This window comes from Fundulus heteroclitus, chromosome 14 (assembly GCF_011125445.2).
Source record: "Fundulus heteroclitus isolate FHET01 chromosome 14, MU-UCD_Fhet_4.1, whole genome shotgun sequence".
NCBI lineage: Eukaryota > Metazoa > Chordata > Actinopteri > Cyprinodontiformes > Fundulidae > Fundulus > Fundulus heteroclitus.
This window is the reverse complement of record NC_046374.1, coordinates 32,757,961-32,779,335: the sequence shown is the minus strand read 5'-3', so window position 1 is coordinate 32,779,335 and position 21,375 is coordinate 32,757,961. Positions and strand designations below refer to the sequence as shown.

General features: G+C 39.6%; 2 protein-coding genes and 1 long non-coding RNA gene across 3 annotated transcripts in view; 2 read left to right on the top strand and 1 right to left on the bottom strand.

Annotated features, from left to right (window-relative positions):
- Positions 1-21,375, top strand: part of LOC110368156 (ICOS ligand) — a 502,595-nt gene that overhangs the window by 21,735 nt on the left and 459,485 nt on the right. The window lies entirely within an intron of this gene.
- The window catches only part of LOC118565830, a gene marked incomplete in the record, with an annotated part of 395,980 nt that overhangs the window by 17,499 nt on the left and 357,106 nt on the right, over positions 1-21,375 (bottom strand).
- On the top strand, positions 15,131-16,353 carry LOC118565845. Its single transcript, XR_004932648.1, has 3 exons — positions 15,131-15,311; positions 15,559-15,921; positions 16,061-16,353. It is a non-coding gene; the product is annotated as an uncharacterized LOC118565845 (long non-coding RNA).

The following is a 21,375-nucleotide window of genomic DNA, read 5'->3' as shown; positions in this document are numbered from 1 at the left end:
CACTTTCTTCTTCTTAAGGATCTTTTAGCTTTGTTGAAAAGTAGAAACGTAACATTGTCAGCCTTGCTGCTTCATACATAGCGGCAATACTCTGGCAGGTGTCTTCAGTAAGGTGGTTTTGTTTAAAGTCCCAAACCTCAAACTCAAAATCTGTTTCTGGTCCCTTAGGAGATTTGCCACCAGGGAAAAATAATTTCTTTCCTTCCTGAAGAATATCTCTTAATCCAGCGTCAGTGGCCATCTGAATTTTTCTAGTGCCACCTCCCTGCTTCGCTCTCACCTGTTTGGTTACTTTTCCATCACTATGTATCCATCCTATCTCAACATTTCGTGTTGCTTTTTGCTTCTTTGTCTGGCTTGTTCTTTCGCATGAGGCGTTCTCCGATGTACTTTCCTTTCTGTTTTTCATTTTCTCACGAAGTCTCTGCAGAAGTCCCTGTTTTCTTTTTGAGAGTGGTTGTTTGCTTCTGCAGAAATTGAAGACGGCAATTCGGTCTCCATAGGAGGTGATGTAATTTGCTAGAGTTGCGTCATCCATAAGCGCTATGACATCACAGTCAATCTGTGCAGAAAGAGCAAGAAAACATTTTCCATACAAATCAATAAGATCACCAATAACATTGCACCCATGGGTGGGAAAAAAAAAAACTGCCCGTAAATAACATTAGAGCTATCTACAGATTTTAGGAGAAATAAAATAATGTAAGAAGGGAGCTATAGCGTACCCTTTTAGTAAATGGGACCATCCATTATTTAAAACAAGAAAAGACTAGATTGATTGTCATGTAGAAAGATATTACGACATACAGTCTATTTAAGGTAAAAAGTATTACAAATAAAACACACAAAAATAAACATTGTAAATCATGCCAAAGGGATCATGATGTTATATTTTAACCATGTTACTGTTTCACCATGTCCCGTCTACGGTGAAGCACCCTCGGTGGACCCAGCTCGTTTTATCCAGTCAGGTGACCCCCACTTACTTATTACCTTGAATGCAGGACGCATAAAACAGACAAGTATGCTTTTAGTTATATTTTATCTACGTAAAGACAGAGAAATAGTTACAGTCACACCAGCGCTGATGGGCCCCTGATCGGCAGGAGGCCTCGAATGCTCATCACACAAACATTATAAAGGGATCTCGGGACACACCCATACAAGGGCGGTACACATCCAAACTGTGACATCAGCAGGGAAGCTGTGTCACCTCCAGGGTGGTATCTGATAGATATGTGCCAATCTTTTGGGTCAGTGCCATCTAAGTGTGGCATGCAGTTCTTGGATAAACAGCTCGTTCCACTTGACCTCGTTGATATCCTAACAACCACATGTTTGTTGATAGCCTGTTTCTTTCTATCCATCTATTCACCCATTCCTCAAATAATTTTGCCTTCCCACTGGAGAGAGAGAGAGAGAGAGAGAGAGAGAGAGAGAGAAACAAAAAAACTTTAACCCACATTAAGTTTTATTTAGCGAGCTGTGACTATGGCCTACCATCTCCAAACCTATTTAATGTTTATTAAATAACTGTTAGGAATTGTCCAGTGAATATCAGAAATAAAATTAAGATCCAGAGAACATGATGATTTAATGTTTACCTGACTTAACAATATATTCCAATCAACAAATCCTTTACTAGGCTAGTAAAATGAAACTACAACTACTAAAGAAAATTTATATTAAATAAACTGGAACTATGTACACACAAAAGGGACAAATATATTTTACAACCATCATACGACTTTTTGAGTGAATCTTGGATTCACTGCAGATCTAAGTTACAGAACTAAAGTCATCTTAAAGAATGTGGAACAAGGTTAAATTAGTTTAACTGATTTAGAACATTTGAATTGTATTTCCTACTATTTCATATGTTTTATATTTGATATGCATTCACAATGCAACTCCGACGTAGAAAAAAATAAATTTAATGGAATTATGCGCACCTGAATTAAAGCGCAAGGCAGCACGCCCACCGAAGCACCACTCGTTCTGTGTCTTAAAAACAAAATAGCATGAAACACAGCTGCTAACTCTGCTACTGACTTTAACTGGAACATTTTGCTACGGCTGTGAGGACATTAAACGTACTGATTCACGTTTTGAATGGTGGCCGCTGATAAATGCACCTGGTTCCGAGTGAAGGGAGGAGAGAAGAGCAGTAAGAGCGCTGAGGCACAGAAACACGTCACATGTAGTTAAAAAGGCAGAATTAATAAGAATGACACTTATAAGCATACTAAATTGTGTATTAGACTGAATCTGGTTAGCGAATCTGTTTTCTGATCCAGCGTGCAACTATGACTGGTTCTGAATAAAGGCTTCATTTGGGAGCCGCTCGCCCACCTCGTCTCCTGCTACGCATTACCGGACTGTACCGGCTTACTTTCACCACTGGTTAAACTGATGGCCACAAGTTGTGAGAGAAGCTGAAACAGCTCTGTAGAAGGCGGGCTTAGACTCACCTCTGGACGGACAGAGCTGTGAACGGATCATCCGCAGCCCAGATGGGCTTTGTTATTTTTATGCGTGAGAAATGCCATATGTTGCGTGTGAAGTCAGTGAAATGTGGTAAATGCGTGACAGTTAGAGCTCTGCTCATCAGCATAGCATTGTTTCAAGAGGGCTAGCCTGCTACGCCGTCTGCTAGCCCTCTTAGCTCCAGGTCTTAACATCAGTCAAACTCTAAAAACACAGTGAAAGTAATCCATTTTAAATTGCTGGGGAAGATTCTCAGTGGAATGCCCATTTAAAATTGTTAATATAACCCTATTTTACTCTGCTAAACCGCATCTGCTGTCTATTCTATTGGCAATTTCATCGACGTAAACTAACAAACATGCTAACAGCTAGCTGTAACCGTTTTGTTTTAGATACCAAAGTAGCTTTCTTGTTTTACTCACCTTCTGCTCTTCCATTAATGAAACGGTATCTTCAGGGATCCCTCGGGCACGTAAAAAGTAGCTTAATTTCGTCATTTTCCACCAGTATATGTTACCTGCCCTTCCACACAACTCACATCTCTGTCAATGAAACTGGTTGCACCAACATCCCTTCCTTCCTGGCGCCCAAAAAAAAAAAAAAAAGTCAGAATTCTGGGGAAAAAGTCAGAATTCTGAGAAAAAAGTCAGAATTCTGACTTTAATCTCAGAATTCTGAGAAAACAGAATTCTGACTTTAATCTCAGAATTCTGAGAAAAAAGTCAGAATTCTGAGAAAATATTCAGTATTCTGACTTTAATCTCAGAATTCTGACTTTAATCTCAGAATTCTGAGAAAAAAGTCAGAATTCTGAGAAAAAAGTCAGAATTCTGACTTTAATCTCAGAATTCTGAGAAAAAAGTCAGAATTCTGAGATTAAAGTCAGAATTGAGTAGACTTTTTTTTTGAGTGGCCCTAATCCTCTTCCGTACAAAGTGGTTGATCCTCATCAGAATACTTATATACTAATTATTATTATTATTATTATTATTATTATTATTATTGTGTTATATTATTATGTTATAAAGGTCACTCATTCCTGCTGCTACCTGATCATAGCTTTATACGTGTAACTATTAGAGTAACGACTACAACCATGCACCACAGCTGCAACAATAACTGTAATAACTTATGTGCAATAAGCTATTTAAACAAGGTGCTATAATCCGTGCATTAAGCCTGTGCAATAATCCTGTATAAACTGTATAAACTGTGCAATAAGCCTGTGCAATAGTCCTGTATAAACTGTATAATAACATATGTGCAATAACATATTTATACATAGGAGTGTACAGAATTGTATATTGTATATAGCTGTATAACTGTATCTAACCTATTCTACTTACCTACTTTGACACCTTCTTCTGATTTTTGACTATTGAGCCGATGGGACAAGTGAATTTCTCCACTGTGAGATCAATAAAGCTTATCTCTTATCTCTCTTAATACTTCAGTGAATCCTGGTTCACTGCAGATCTGATTCCAAAAGCATGGAATGGAGTTAAAAACATTTGGCATGTATTTCAATCCATTCACAATGCAAAGCCCAAGGTAAATAAAACATTATTTGTTGAAATAATATTCTGAGGACCGGTTTGTCCTGTAAAATCATTTAATTCAGAATCACTTGCCTTTGTCTATGCGATTCTACCTCTGGGCGCTAGGGGTCGCTCCAGCGACTCGGTGGCTAAGAGGTTACAACATAAAGTTATCAAAATTGCCTTTACCAGCATTAATATTCGATAGTAATGCGGGGATAAGGCTCATAGCACCATCAAAGGATGGTGGAGCAGAACAGTTATGCTTTATGCTTTAAAACGAACTCCTTTTGAAATGTCCGAAACCGGATGTTAGCAAGGCTAATAGCAGTTTGGCTAGCGCGAGCTACCAGTTAGCCCTTTTGTTCTAAACACCATGGTTTACAAAACATTTCCCAATAAACCTTTTAACTTCACCCTCAACTCGCTGCCCAAACCTGTCCTTTGTCTCATGTCAGTTCTGTCCTTTGTCTCATGTCAGTTCTGTCCAGTTTCGGCCATTCTCGGAAGGAGCGTTGAGGGAGGAAGCTGTTGGCGGGCTAGCATTAGCTCTGCAGCAGCATGAGCTAACAGCATGGTCGGGTCGGAGGCCTGGTCCGAGGACGTTCTCGGACCCGGTTGCAGTCCGATTTGAGCAGATTTCCCTCGTGAGCATTCAACATGGGCTCTGCTGCTGGCTTTCAGCGGAATCTGGGGTTCTCTCCCCTGTGTGCTGAGGAGAAATGCAACAAAACTGTTTTTGGCATGCAGGACCCTTCTTACTGCATCTTATTATGAGGTTAAGACAGCAAACTTAACCTGATCTGCCTGGACAAGTTCTCCGGGCGACTAGAGGCTCTCTCCAGATGCTGGAGAGAGCCGGTCGGGCCAGTGCAGGGCCCATGCTCCGAAGCAGCTCTTTCCTGGTCTGAGCAGGAGGTGATCTAAAGAAGTCTGAGAAGTGAAGAGGGCTGAAGAGAAGAGAGCCTGAAGAGATGTGCTGTGACTTTTATCTGTAAGGAGGGGTCTCAGCAGGACCCCTGCTGAGAAGAAGGGCCGTCCAAGCCTTGAGGGTCTCATGTTGCAGCCACAGTGGAATTTCTTTGTTAAACTCTTCCACTCTCAATATTCAATCTGAGATCAATTATTCATGATGGCCTTATCATATCATAACATTCCCCCCTTTAAATCAGAGAATGGCAGATCCGATTCTCCATTTTCGGATTTACCAAAAGTCCATCCGCCATGATCTGGAATGATAAAGAGTCACTAGGGGTTCCTGTGGACGAGACGACAGTCATTGAAAGTTCAGTTCCATCAGAAGCCTGTCTCTTGGAAGGATTGAGGCATCTTGGGCAGGGAGCTGACCCTAACTATAAAATATTCAGACATCCATCCCTTGGATGATCTACAAATATTTAGACATACACTCCAAAATTCCATCCCAACCCCCCCCCCCCCCCCCCAAAAAAAAAAAACACATTCTAAACACCATGGTAAACTGTTGGTTAACCTCCACTTCTTAAGTCCTAGAATGATAAGAAACATGAGCCACTTCAATGAAGGGAAGCTAAAATTGGAGAAATATGATCCCGCTTGTTGATTTTCATCAAAACTGCAGCATTTTGGATCAGCTGAAGGCTTCGAACTGCATTTTGTGGACTTCCTGATAGTAAAGAATTACAATAGTCCAGCCTTGAAGTAACAAATGCATGGACTAGTTTTTCAGCATCACTCCTGGACAGAATGTTTCTAATTTTGGCGATATTCCGGAGGTGAAAAAAGAAAACTCTGGAAACCTGTTTAATATGGGATTTAAATGACATGTCTTGGTCAAAAATAACGCCAAGATTTTTTACTTATTTGCCAGAGGCCAAGTTAATGCCACCCAGATTAAGTGATTGGTTAATAAGTTTATTTTTTGAGGACTCTGGCCCAAAGATTACAACTTCGGTCTTGTCAGAATTTAGATGCAGGAAATTTAAAGTCATCCAGCTTTTGATGTCATCAAGACATAACTGCAGTCAAAGTAATTGATTGGATTCAACAGGATTTATGGATAAATATAGCTGAGTATCATCAGCATAACAGTGGAAATTAATCCCATGTTGTCTGATAATTTTGCCGATCGGAAGCATATATATAGTAAAGAGAATTGGTCCAAGGACTGAACCCTGTGGTACTCCACAGGTAACCCTAGAGTTTGAGGAAGATTTATTATTAACATGAACAAACTGGAATCTGTCCGACAGATAAGATTTAAACCAGCCTAATGCTTTCCCCTCAATCCCTACAGTATTTTCAAGTCAAGTCTTTAAGATTGGCATACAGCTGACATCCTCTCCACATAGCTTTTCTGACAACCGAAGCTCTGTGACTAAAACAGCATCTTCCAACGGCCGTAGAGCCCCAGATCCTCCTCTTTGTATCACTGAACATTCTGGTGCTCAGGACCTCCAATTAACTTCTCTGTGATACAGACCGGGCCCTGGCAGCACGTTTATCAGACATGACAGTTTCCAGCTTGAGCCTGGGCCTCTTGTCAAAGAATATGGAATATCTGTGATGATACGTAGCAGAAATAAGAAAAACAAAAGCTTAACAAACAGGACCAAACACATAAGTCATAAACTGTCAAATGCAACCTGCCACAGAGACATCATCAACCACAAAGTCATATAAACTGGGTTTATTAAACATTAGATCACCGTCAGGAAAATCCCTTTTAATTAATGACTTCATTGTTGACAATAACCTTCATGTAATGTTTTTAACAGAAACATGGTTACATGAACTTAATGCAGCAGCCATTCTGATGGAGCTTAAGCGAAAATTCAAACTGAAGAAACTCTATTGCCTACCTCCATCAATCAGAGACTCATCCGCCTCTGACGCAAGCCAATCAGCTTTGAACTGCTCCTCCTCGAAGCCAATCAGCATCCTGGGTTCAACTTAAAAGAACTCCACATCCTCGTCTCGGCCTTCTCTTCAGCGAGCAAGCAGTGGCTGGGTGTGTCCGGTTTGGACTCTGATGACCGGATACAACCCACCTCCATCCCCTTCTCCACCATCGTAGCAAGCTCCGCCTGGCTTTCCTACGGTCCTCTTTCAACCTCGTCCCCATCAGAGTGTAATTCCTCCTGGACTCTTATGGAATTCCCAGTCACTCCTTAAAACGGTCCGGCAGAAGACCGCCATGTTGAGCCGGGTTCTGCCAGAGGTTTCTTCCCAAAGGGGAGTTTTTCCTCTCCACAATCGCTTCATGCTTGCTCATCATGGACAGTTCATGCAAACCTGTGTTTATCCAAGTTGGACATCTAGCTCAAACAGTTCATCATATGGACTGAACAAACTTTATTTATCTCCACTCCACCACCAGTTTCAGGCCTGGGGGGAAATATCCCTATTCTCATACGCCTGCTTATGCATATTAAAGTATAATTCAGCGTGAATTTTTCCTGCCGAGGTCTGAGCGTCAAACTCAAAAAATATTGGATCAATAAAATTCTTCTAATTGCCTTTTCTTTCTGTGTGAGTTTTTCAGATTGAATTGGAGTCGACTCCTCCCAACTACAATTTTCTTTGTGAGAGCAGACAGCAAAGGAAAGGTGGAGGAGTAGCAACATTGTTTAATTATTCACTAAAGTGTAAAAAGGTGTTTTTGGGAAAATTTGACTCTTTTGAACATTTGGCTCTCCAGGTAAAGAGCCCGGTACAAACTATGTTTTTGAATGTTTACAGGCCTCCTAAGTCCACATTAAACTTTTTTAATGGTCTCAGTGACCTCCTGTCTGTGATGTGCATTGGCTATGACTGTTTAATTATTGTGGGAGACTTTAACTTTCATGTTGAAAGCCCTGAAGACAGAAGTGCAAAAGAACTGTGTGACACATTTAGAAACTCTGGTTTAACTCAAAATGTTAAACAACCAACACACAAACAGGGACATATTTTAGACTTGATCATCACTAAAGGTCTAAATATTTCTAAAGTCAATGCCAATTTTGCCATATCTGATCATTTTTCTGTTACCTTTGAAAAGCATGATTTCCAGTGACTCATTTAGCCAAAGGGACATCGTAAGAAAACACACTTTAAAGGACAATGCCATGGAAACCTTTATTCAAGCTTACTCTGCTACCTCAACCTTGGGCTGCAACTTTCATTATAAAGTCCCAGACATCATTGACTGAATTGCTCCAGTTAAAGTGAAAGTTTTTTCCGGGAAGGAAAAATCTCCTTGGAGAAATGCTCCAGCAGTTAGAAATGAATAAAGGGAGTGTCGAAAAGCTGAACGCAGGTGGAGAAAGACTAGACTCCATGTTCACTATGACATCTATAAAGACAGACTGCAAAGAGAGACTGTACAACTGAAAAATCCAAGAGAATTTTTTTTCTCTGAGATCATCAACAAAAACATTAATAATGCTCGTGCATTATTTGCCACAGTCGACAGGTTAACAAACCCTCCTGTGTCCGTGGCTTCTGAACTCCACTCCACCAGGGCCTGTAATGAATTTGCTATCTTCTTTACTGAGAAAATCCTAAAGATCAGAGGATCACTTTGTACATACATATCAAGTTCAGTACCAAAGTTGTTTCCAAATAGAATTGATCTTGACCAAATGTCCCAATTCAGCCAAATAAACTACAAATGCTTACAGGAGATCTTGCTGCAGCTGGGTTCCTCCTCCTGCTCCCTTGATGTTCTACCCACAGCTTTCTTTAAGAAAGTTTTGCCTGTCATAGTGTCTAATTTGACTCAGATAATAAATATGTCCCTTCTGTCAGGTGTTTTTCCCCAGTCCCTAAAAACAGCAAATATCAAACCACTGCTGAAAAAGAACAATTTAGACAAACTATTACTCCAGAACTACAGGCCCATCTCAAACCTCCCCTTCTCAGTAAGATTATTGAAAAAGCTGTGTGTCAACATTTAAACACCTTCTTAACAACGACAAGCCGCTTTGATGTTTTCCAGTTTGGCTTCCGTGCTCACCACAGCACAGAGACCGTCCTCATCAAAGTGTTTAATGACATCCATATAAATACAGACTGTGGAAGAACCACCGTGCTGGTACTATTGGACCTCAGTGCAGCATTTGATACTGTTGATCACTCCATTCTGTTAGAACGCCTGGAGAACTGGGTCGGTCTCTCTGGTACAGCTCTCTACTGGTTTAAATCCTACTTAAAGGACAGGGAATTTTTTGTATCAGTAGGTAACTTTACATCAAAGATGACAAAAATCACATGTGGGGTTCCCCAAGGGTCCATCCTGGGTCCCCTCCTCTTCAATATCTACATGCTCCCTCTAGCTCAGATAATAAAAAATAACAACATCAGCTACCATAACTATGCAGACGACACACAGCTTTACATCACCATGTCACCAGGTGACTATAAACCAGTTCAAGCACTGAGTAAATGCCTAGAAGAAATCAATACGTGGATGTGCCAAAATTTTCTTCAGTTGAATAAAAACAAAACAGAAGTAATAATTTTTGGACCAACAGAGAAGAGATCAAAAGTTAGCACACAGCTTCAGTCGCTTGAGCTAAAAACCACTGATCAAGCCTGAAATCTGGGTGTAGTGATGGACTCAGACCTGAACCTCCAAAAGCATCTAAAGACAGTTACAAGGTCGGCTTTCTATCACCTGAAGAACATTTCCAGGGTTAAAGGACTGATGTCTCAGAAGGATCTGGAAAAACTAATCCATGCGTTTATTTTTAGTCAAATTGATTACTACAACGGTGTTTTCACAGGTCTGCCTAAAAAGTGGATCAGACAGCTGCAGCTGATCCAGAACGCTGCTGCCCGCGTCCTCACTAAGACTAAGAAAGTAGAAAACATAACCCCAGTTCTAAAGTCCTTCCACTGGCTCCCTGTATCTCAGAGAATAGACTTTAAAATACTTCTGTTAGTCTATAAATCCCTGAATGGCTTAGCACCAAAATACATTACAGACTTGTTATCAGTGTATCAACCCTCCAGACCACTCAGGTCTTCTGGCTCCAGCCTACTCTGCATACCCAGAACCAGAACCAAACATGGAGAAGCAGCATTTAGTTTCTATGCTCCGCTTATCTGGAACAAACTTCCAGAAAAATGTAAAAGTGCGGAAAGCCTGAGTTCCTTTAAAATAAGATTAAAAACACATTTGTGTAGGACTGCCTTCGACTGCTCTAGTTAAATACTTCTACTGAAACATCACTAGTTCAACTTTTTAGTCCAACTGTTTTTAATGTTCTATTTTTGTTTCTACACTTTATTCCTACTTGCTTTTCTTCTGTTTTATTTTTTATATATTTTAATCATGTAAAGCACTTTGCATTGTCTCTATACTGAATTTTGCTATACAAATAAGTTTGCCTTGCTTTGCCTTGTGATAAGATCGGGTTTTACCGGGCTGCTGTTACATGTCTATTAAAAACCCATCTTTCCCAGTTCTGGATTTGGCTATAAATGAGGAATCATTGATCAGAGGTAGAACAGTTTAAGTGCATATTTAATTCATAGAAATTAAATATGGAGACAGAGAATACATTACCCATTACAAGATATTTTTCTCACCGCGATGGATAAGTCTGTCTCACTTTAAAAAGTCTGAACACACCTTTTTAAGGGTGAGACCATCCCATGTTTTTTTAGGAGGGAAAATCTGTTTCGAACAAAGGAACTCTCTTTCTGACCCACCCCCTCAGCAATAAAACTCCATGTTTATCTTACGCTGGAGCAGGGGAGACAGACACCATTCTGCTTTCCTCAGTAACCCCAACTAAGATATATTTTTAATTCTTAACACTTGCCTTGTAAATGAATATCCGTTTTCATGCCAAAATATTTTCTTTAACCCCTTAAACAAAGATAGACATGGTATTAAGCATTTAAATTTAAGTTAATGCTAATTTTACATTTTAGAGACATAAAAAGACAACAAATAAGCATTAAAGTACGATTTATGGGTCTGGTTCTGTAATGTTATAAGATGAGTATAAAACTCATCTTTAGAACCAATCTCTGCTCAAAATGGTGATCTGCACTGCCTAATCTGCTGTAAACTGTAGAAATTACGTGCAGAGCTGCTCCTTCTGAGTTTACTCTGCTCCTGTCAGGATGAGCTGCAGTGTGTTATGAGACGGAGGGACATTTTGGTGTCACTTAGTTTAGAGCCAAAACAAGCCACTTCACTTTCAGAAACAAGCCCAAAAAAACCCTGCAACCCACAACTCATTAAATTTACAAGCGACTTCAGAAAAAATAAGACCAAAGTTGCATAAAATAAGTGGGCTTCACAACAGTGAGCATACTTTCTAAGTGTGTCGTATCACTCCGCCCCTCTGGTCGGGTAAACAAATGTCATGGCAAATTCTACATTATAAAAAAGGAAAACCTTATAACAGAATTTAATAACAGAAATAAAATGAACATCCAAAGAACATCATTTTGCAATGCTGTTTATCTGAATTAAAACAATACAATATTTTAATGAGTAAATCCTATCTACTCGGCTAGTGAAACTAAACGACTAAGCAAAATGAAGATAAAAAGAAGCAAAGCTAAGGAACTATTTACATGCAAAAACAAACAAAAGACAAAACAAAAGTGGTTGATCATAATCAGAATAATTCATTGAATCCTTGTTCACTGCAGATTGTTGTGGATGGGCCTCCCCACAACGTAATAATTTGTACTAAGTCCTTCAAAAATTCTAAGTTCTTGGTAAAGCAGTTAAAAATATCCAACAGTAGTCAAAAGTGAACAAAGGCAGCTGAGTTTCGGTCCAGGGTGGTTTATTGCAACAACACAAGACAACCACAAGTGAGATGAGCTCCAAACAACATCTGCCAGCGTACTGAAAATAATCTGCTTATATACATTCTCTATGTCTTTGGGCTCCTCCTTGAGCCCCTCCCATTTTTACATATTTTCCATTGCTTTTTCCACAGATATCTTTGTTAATTTTTTACCTATCAGTGGAAACTTCCAGGGGGTGTACCTTTTTAAAAAACATGGTTACACATCACAGCTCATTCCAATCATGGTCATTTCCATATGGTTACACGGTACAAAGTTACACATCACAGCTCATTCCAATCATGGCCCCTTACTACTGCCCATTTCCATATAGTTACACGTCATTACCTTTTCTGACCATGGACCATGCATTTTCAAAGTTCATTAGCAACCTTCCCTGTTCTAAGTTCATTTGCCACCTTTCCTATTCTAATTTCCTTTGCTACCTGTCCTGTTCTAATTTACATTGCAAATGGCTTGCTCTTTGACCCAGAGGTTTCTTCCACTGCCCTGGTATGTGTCCCTTGACCATCTGCCTCTTAATCTGGACTTGTAGCGTGACACACGCATGTTTCTTAGGTGAATGTTACAGCACACTTTATAACCATTGTGATAAGAATATATTTATTATAAGATATTGATTCACTACAATATTCATTGTGAGATATTAATCCCCTACAAGATCTGATTCCAAAAAAACATGGAATGGAGTTAAAAACATTTGGCATGTGTTTCAATCCATTCACAATACAAAGCCCAAGTTAACCAGAACATTATTTTGATTAAATAATATTCTAAAGACTGATTTGCTCAGTAAAATCATTTAACCCTATGGCCGACCTTATTAATGCGATTCTCCCTCCGGCGCATTAATAAGGGTTTCATACATTGTCCCATCAATGTATGAAACCCTTGTGGAGATTACCTTTGTTATAACCATAAAAACACACTCGAATAATATTAGCAATACCATGAAACGGAAGGCTAGCGTGAGCTGCCTCCGTTAGCCCTTTGTTCAAAGACCCATGTGTCCAAACGATTTACAAAACATTTCCCAATAAACCTTTTACCTTCTCCCTCAGCTCTCTGCCCAAACCTATGAGTCCATGTGAGTCGGTCCACTTTAGTCATACAAGGAAGGCAGTAAAAGCAGGAAGTTATTGGCTGGTCTTGGCCGGCTAACGTTTAGCTCTGCAGCACCATGTGGTCAGGGTCGGAGGCCTGGTCTCTGACCACGTCCTCTGACCAGGATTCAGTCCGAATTAAGCAGGTTCTCCCGAGCATTCAAAGTGGGTTCTGCTGCCGGCGTTCCAGACCCATCTGGGGTTCGCTTCCATGTAAAGGCTGAAAAGAATGAACAAAGTGGTTTTGGTAATCTGTACTTTGCGGCTGGTTTGCGCAGCAGTCAGAGTGCAACTTAGCTCCGGTCAGTGTGTCGTACACCCGGACTCAGTCAGGTCTTCTGCAGCACCCTCTTGGTCATTCCATTGAAGCAGCAGATGAGTTCCACAGAACAGTTGGTCAGTGGGCTTTCGGCCTTGAGTCACATGGCTGCAGAGGAAGGGGACTGGGTGGCTGGCCAGCCCCCACTTCCCTCGGGAGCTCCAGGAGAGGAGTGCTGGTCATCTGAGGGTCTGGAGGAGTGTGAAGAGGAGAGACTTTTTGTCTGTGGGGGCAAAACTTTTATAGCAAGAGGGAACCCCTGCAGGGAGAAGGGCCGTCCTTTCTGCCCGTGTCTCCTTATGTTTGCAGCAGGAGTGGAGTTCCTTTGTCACCTCCCCCACTGTTCCGAAATCAATTATTCCTCATGGCGGTAATATTGCATAATATGGATGGATCATGAATTGCAAAGGTGAAAAAACTAATGTTTTTTTTCAATTTTACCTGATCTATTGCAACATCCAACTGCCATGCACGTGGGCATTGTTGCTTCTACAATAGCTCTTGTGAATTTCAATGGTGAAGTCCTCTGGAAATCCAAAATAATTGTTGTTGATTGCCGCTGTGTACAACAGTTCCTATTGAATTAGCTTGTAGAGCGCAGTGCCTAATCGCGACATTACGTCACAGGATGTGATGTGATTATTGCCCAAAAATGGGCAATAATGGCCGCCCCATACACAGTAATTGAGACAACAATTTATGTTTTTATTTTCTTATTGATTAACGCTATATCCATTAAAGCACCACGAACGTATTAGTTTTAAGTATAGCTAATGATCCACAGATTTTTCCTAGTTGACCGGACTTCTTCTTTAAAGCAGAATATGCTGATAGAAATTATTTTCAACTTTAACATACGCTGGGGTATAATAACTTTCAGGGTCGCTTTTGGATTCAATCCGCTTGCTGTTTAGTTTTGTTAAACACGCGAAGAATCTCTGCAGATACTTTCAAAGTTTTCGTTTGCGATCATTTCTTTGGAATGGCTCCACCTTTTACCAATGTTATCTCTCGGTTTTGCATTGAAAAAGGGTTGATTTTTATCTGGCAGCTTAGGCTTTCGTGGCAGCCTGTCTCCAAACTTTTCGGTCTGCTGGATCACTGGAAAACTGAATTTGTGTCTTTTCTTAGGCCTGTTTCCTGTTTGAAGGTTTAAGACTCTAAGCTTGTTTTGTTCCCTGTTGATTTGCAAACGAGTGTTCCAAACCAGCTGGGCATATCTGCGGATCTCAAGCATGGAAAGTTACTTTCCCTGCAATGCATGGTCACATTGTATCATACACTCTAATGCAGATTGTGGAGGAACAAAGACTTGAAAAGTGGGTCCTTTTCAGGACCGATAGAATTACATCCCTGAGAATAAACGTTCCTTAAGCGATAGTAATAATCACTGGGTGTTTCATTTTCGTTTTGAAGAACGGCAAAAGTTTTAAGAGTTATTGAAGCCTGATCCCTGCACACAGAATATTCTTCTCTTAAAGCTTTGCAAAGAGCTGAATAACTGTCACGAATCTCTGGAGGAAGAGCTTTAATGAAACCATGAACGCTTCTAGCTGTTGTTTTCCAAATAAGCTTTAGTTTCTCACAAGATGAGGGAAATGGCAGGTCGAAAAGACCGTGTTCGACTTCTTTCAGATAATTATGAATGTTGGAACCATGATTATCTGGGTCGAAATGTTCTATGTCCCGAGCAAGGGACATAAGTTGTGGAATACGGAGACCGTAATTATGAGGTGGACCTGGACCACCTGGGAAATCAAGATGGTTACGTTCATGAACCAATGGAGGTCTTTGAACTAACCTCTGATGATGTAAGGAAGAACGCTTCTGATCTTGTTTCCATGTCATGTTAGGCTTGATGTACTGTTGAAGAAAATCTACACGACACGACATTATATGTTCCAGTTTACAGCAACAAGGGAGCGTTCCACATAGAAATATTTGGTTATGAGGGAGTGATGCTGGAGCTGATGTGTTGCTGACTCTCCTCCTCTGTCTCCTCTCACAGGGAGAAGATGATCTGCAGGATCCTGCTGCTCATCATCCTCAACTCATGTCTCTGTGGTCAGTTTCCATCTTCTCTTTGTTCAGTCTAAATCCATCAATAATCAGTGAAAAGTCTGTCAGTGAAGGGAACACTTCAATCCTCCAGCTGCATCTGATCAAGCAGTTTGACTTGAAGAGCATCAAGCAGAGCTCTGACAGCACAGAGAGCATCATGGGACAGAAAGCTCTAGAGATGTAGTTTAAAGACTCCCATGTTCCAGTTCTCAGTGTGTCTGCTCCTCTCTTTCCCTCTCTGTCTCCTCAGCAGCAACATTTGTAGTGAATGTGACACAGAGCTCCTATCAGGCAGAGGAGAACCACAACATCACTCTGGAGTGGACCTTCACCACCAGACCTGATGGACCCTGGAGAGATCTGTTCATCTACTGCAGCTTGTTAACTCCTAGGAAAGAATTAATCATTTATCAGGTCCATGATGGTGTTGAGGTGTCAGAGTCTCAGGATGAACAGTTTTCAGGACGAGTCAAGAGTGACAAAGACGTCCTCAGAGAAGGACGAATCAGACTCCATGTGTCCAGACTGAGGACTGAAGACTCTGGTTGGTATGTGTGTGATGTGAAGACTGATGATGGTTCTGGTTCTGGAAGATGTCAACTCAGCATCTCTGGTGAGAAGAAATAATATAAATCTTTTCTGGTTCAGTTAAACAATTAAACTGCTGAGAAATTTATACATGAAAAATATATTTGTCATAAAGTTAAAACCTCTAATGTAAATTTTGAACATAAATAATTTGATTTTTCCAGCAGCTGCTGAAAAGCTTCAACCTCGGAGACCACTTTTGACTCCAGAACGAGAGAGAAGGAAAAAGATCATCTTGATCACAGCAGCAGCAGCAACTTTGGTCGTTTCCTGTATTATTGTCCTGGTGTTTATATTTATACGCAAAAAAAAAAAGTTCAATCCTGGCATAACGTTAAAATATGTTCGGGGAAAATTATCTGCAGCCTGGATAGAAGCACGTTAGAAAATATCCATCCATCCATTTTCTGACCCGCTTAATCCCTCATGGGGTCACACACACTCACACCTAAGGACAATTTAGAGATGCTAACAGTCATGTTTTTGGACTGTGGGAGGAAGCCAGAGTACCCAGAGAGAACCCACGCATGCACAGGGAGAACATGCAAACTCCATGCAGAAAGACCCAGGGTTGGATTGGAACCCAGGACCTTCTTGCTGCAAGGCAACAGTGCTACCGACTGCGCCACTGTGCTGAACCATTAGCAAGCATATAGATGCATTTTGTTTTTAATTAATTTAAAATCTGAACTGAAATGCAGGAAGGTGTATCTGCCAAACTCATCTTTGTTTCTGTTGCTGACAAGTCCATTCCCGAACTTATGTGTTTTAGCCCCCCTGCCAGTTGTCATCCATTTTCATTTCCTTTCATGGCCCCCAAGTCTGAATTCTGGTCAGCCACACACCACCCCCCAGCAAGATCAATGTCCATAGAGCCCTATGATCCCGCCTTCATCTCTGAAAGCAGAAACGCACTCTGCCAACATTTCTTGCCCAAGAAAGCTCCATAGGTTGAAAAGAAATTACAGTAAAGCAGTCACAAACAAACCTTTTAACCACAATGTTCCCTCTAAAACAACATAAATAAAAAATAAAATAAATAATAAATAAATAAAACAAAATTATCCTCTTTTAAAATTTTTATCAAACTGGATAAGGCAGAAGTCAGTGACATAATTTTTTCTCTTTGTCCTCAGGATTAGCCCCTTCATGTTAATGCTGCACAGTTTTGTACTCACTCGCATCTGAGAATGTCTAAAAAGAGACCACAATCTCTCTGTTAGCACATTCCAATTATATTGATAAGGTTTCTTTGCAAAGAAAAACTAGAAAGCAGGATAGAAGAGTGGTAAAGCAATAAGAAATTTAAGCCACCACCTTTCTCCGCTGGAAGATCTCAATATTACTTGGCATAAATTGATTAAAACTTCGCCTAATTTAGTCATATCTGCTTATCCCTGTATGTCAAAATTTTATTATGACGTCTTACAGTACGCCTGCTAAAGCTTACTTCTTAGTCTTCTGTTGGAAGAAAAGTGGCATTTCAGGATCTCCGTCCTTTATCTGGAAAGCAATAACTCAGAGGAAAGCATTTATGTTAGTATTTAGGTAAGACATGCAGTCAAAAAACCTGGTCCTCTTAGTGTTTTAGTGTTTAACGTGATGTTCTTAGCTAATCCTGGGAAGGTACATCTATTCTTTCCTTTCCTTTTAAAATTTTGTTCAAAAACATCTCCTTTCAAATTATCTACAGAGCTACCTTGAATGTAGTTACTTTATGTCACTGGTGATGCCAAAAATAAAAGCAAAGAAAAAAAATACAAAAATAACCAAAATAAAAGAAAACAAAAGCAAAATGTCTGCCAAGGAGCACAATTATGCCTGTTCCAATATGACATAGATCATTGATTTTTCATTTCTTTCAGGTCCAGTTGACCATGTGACTTTACTGTTAGTAATGCTTATATATGCTTTTCTTTTGTTTTTTTGATCCACTGTATATATGTAGACACACTGTATATACCTTATGCACCTTTTCCTCCTTCTGGCACCTTCTTTTGATTATTGATTATCGAGCTGATGTGCAGGGCCCTGCAGAGACGGTTGAAGGGGCAGGTGCTCAAAGTTAAAAGAGGGCACATGGGGCACGGATTTAAAACACGATACAGAAACATACCTTGCTATACAACCGGCTGAAATGTACCAACTCATACTATAAAGAATGTAACATGGAATCAAGAGCGTAGGTTTGATTTGAACTTTGGTAGGGACACTATTGGTCCAAAGCTTCATTGGTCCTACACAATATGCATGCTCCTATTTTTTTATGCTTGATTTGAGCATTAGGATGCGTTTTGCCTGTCTAAAAAGAAAAGGCAGCATTATTTGCTACAGTTATACAAATTTTATAAGCACAACACACACTAGATGCTGTTTGTTTATCTTTAAAGCATCACTGGATCTGATGAATGTCGAATTGGGACTTTTTTCCCACTTTGAAAAAGTTTGCATTTGAACTTACCAGCAACAGAGACAGACGGTAAATATGTGCCAATTAAACCAAATATATTCAAAATATGTCTGTTTTCTAGATTTATCCTGTATTTTCTTTTGAAGATATAGAAATGTGCAGAGATAAACCCCGCCCTTATTTTTTTTAATCAAAGATACTCTGTCTGCATCATAAAACACAGCAAAATTATAAATTCAAGGGACTGCAAATAAATTTATTGTATTTACTTTGCACTGGAAGTAGAAGTGTCACTGACACTGACAGCTTTTCAAATTTTAATTTCAAACTTCAACAAATGTACAACTGGGCTGTAGTTACTCTTTTTAGCCCATTTCATGTAATTTATCTTAGCATTCCAAACACATTTCTTACATCATATATCTAAAGTGTAGATAACAGCTTCTCCTTACCTACATCCTCTCAGACAACTAATTATTTCCCTAACAATAGTGAGATTTCAATGTTTAAATGTGCAGTAAACCTTAATACATAAGGAGCATGGAGGACCCAATACTGTACTTTGAGTAAGATTAGTGACTCTAAAACTGATCTGTTACATGTTGTCCATTTCATCATTCAAATGAGAACATATTAATATACTATTGGGATATACTAGTAAGACTATTAAAGAACAGCAGATTAAACTTTAAGATATGTAAAGGCCTATATTAAATTAATTTTGCAACCACATCAACAGATTAAATAATTTTTACTTTTTTAGTGTACCAAATTACCCTCGTAATAATGAAATATGTTGTGGACTAAATCCCTGGTGATGAGAATGTCTAGCTCTGCCTCTGGTTTGCACTCATTTACTAATGGACAGTGTGGAAATCTATGTGCAATAAAACCAATGTAAATGGTGTTCCTCGGTTTTATTTGTCTTTATTCTAATTATGTCTACAATCAATGAAAGCAACAATAACAACGAAATATTGGTAAAAAGGGAAACCCTTACCTTTTCTTTTTCAGACAGCTGTGGCTAAGAATCTGACTTTTTAATAGCCTGCAGTCTTTGTTTTTCCATCTTTCCGGCAGTCTTCAGAACTCCTGCCTGTCACAGAATATTTAGTTTTATAAAAGAGATTAGGTTTATTTTGATAAATGCATTATACTTCAGAATTAGATGCTATTTTGAGATGCTAATGTTGGTTACTTACATTTCTCAAGTTCCACAAATCCAAACTCTCTCTCCTGCTTCTTTACAGAACTGCACTCAGCAGCTTTCACCTATTTTAGTGCAGATAATATTTAGTTTCTTAACTGGGACTAGTTTTGTTGTCTAGTATTAATTGTGGTAACGACAGTATCCCAGTATGAATTGAAATTTAAATCTTGCGCTCCAAGCAAACAGGCACGCACACACGCGCTAGAAATCAGAAAGAGGGAAGGCAGGATTTAAGGCAGTACAACCAATGAGAGTGGAGTTTAAAAAAAAAAGCATAGAGCACAGTCACGTGTGCTGCCGATTTAAAGGGGCAGGCAGTCAGACAGCGGCCGTGGAGCTGCGAGAGGAGAAGAAGGGAAGAGTGAGGCACATTGTGTGGATCATGTTACCGTGCCACGGTAACTGTGGCAATTTAGATCTAAATTATTATTATTTTGGACATGCACACACACAGAAACACACATACACACACATAAAAAAACACACACTGACAAATGGCACTTTGGGCATCAAGGGGCAAAGGGGCAAAGGGGCAAAGGGGAAGGTGCCCAAGCCCCCTAGCGCCCCCCCCCCCCCCCCCCCCCGCACGTCCCTGCTGATGTGTGACAAGTGAATTTCTCCACTGTGAGATCAAAAAAGCTTATCTTTTCTATCTATCTATCTATCTATCTATCTATCTATCTATCTATCTATCTATCTATCTATCTATCTATCTATCTATCTATCTATCTATCTATCTATCTATCTATCTATCTATCTGTCTATCCATCTATCTATCTATCTATCTATCTATCTATCTATCTATCTATCTATCTATCTATCTATCTATCTATCTATCTATCTATTGTTAAAGATTGGGTTTACCGGCCTGCTGTTACATGTCTATTGAAAACCCATCTTACCCCAATTCCGGATTTGGCCGCAAGTGAGAAGACATCAATCAAGAGGTAGAACAGTTTAAATGCATATTTAATTCATAGAAATTAAATATGGAGACAGAGTACACATTTACCAATCAAGATGATTTCCCTGTGCGGTTGAGAAGTCTGTCTGAAGTAAGCTTTGGACAAAGACTCTTTTTATCAACTTTAAAACTCCTCCTGCTCACACAAGGGGGAGGAGGACTGACCCCCTCTCCTTCTGACCACCCCCTCAGGGCAATAAAACGCCCTGTTATTCTACCCAGCAACAGAGAGGGGAGACACCCCCACTAAAATATATTTGTTAATTCTCAACACCATCTATCTATCTATCTATCTATCTATCTATCTATCTATCTATCTATCTATCTATCTATCTATCTATCTATCTATCTATCTATCTATCTAACTATCTATCTATCTATCTATCTATCTATAGTGTATCAAGTGTTTTTTATACACTGTTTTATATGTTTTATATGTTTCATAAATAACTCTACTATCCGGCAGACATCAGCTCTACAGCTGGGACAATAGTTGAAAGGGATGATTTGAGCACTGGCAATATTTAAACAGCAAACTACTAAGAAAAATGCAGATAAAAAGAAAGAAGCTAAGCTAAGGAACAATGTACACACTAAAAGACACAAAAGAGAAAACAAAGTGGTTAGTCATTGTCATCAGAATCATCAGAACAATTTAGGGAATCCTGGCTCACTGGAGATCTGAGTTAAAGAACCAACTTAAAGAACATGGACTGGAGTTAAATGGAGTTAAATTAGCTTAACTAATTTAGAATAACATCAGCAATGACATGGTATGAAAATGCTAGCGGGAGCTACGTCGATTAGCTCCATGTGTTTAAAAACACAATGTGACTGCATCACACAAATCTTCCAAACCACCATTTAACTTTCCCTGTTTGTTTCTCTGCCAAAC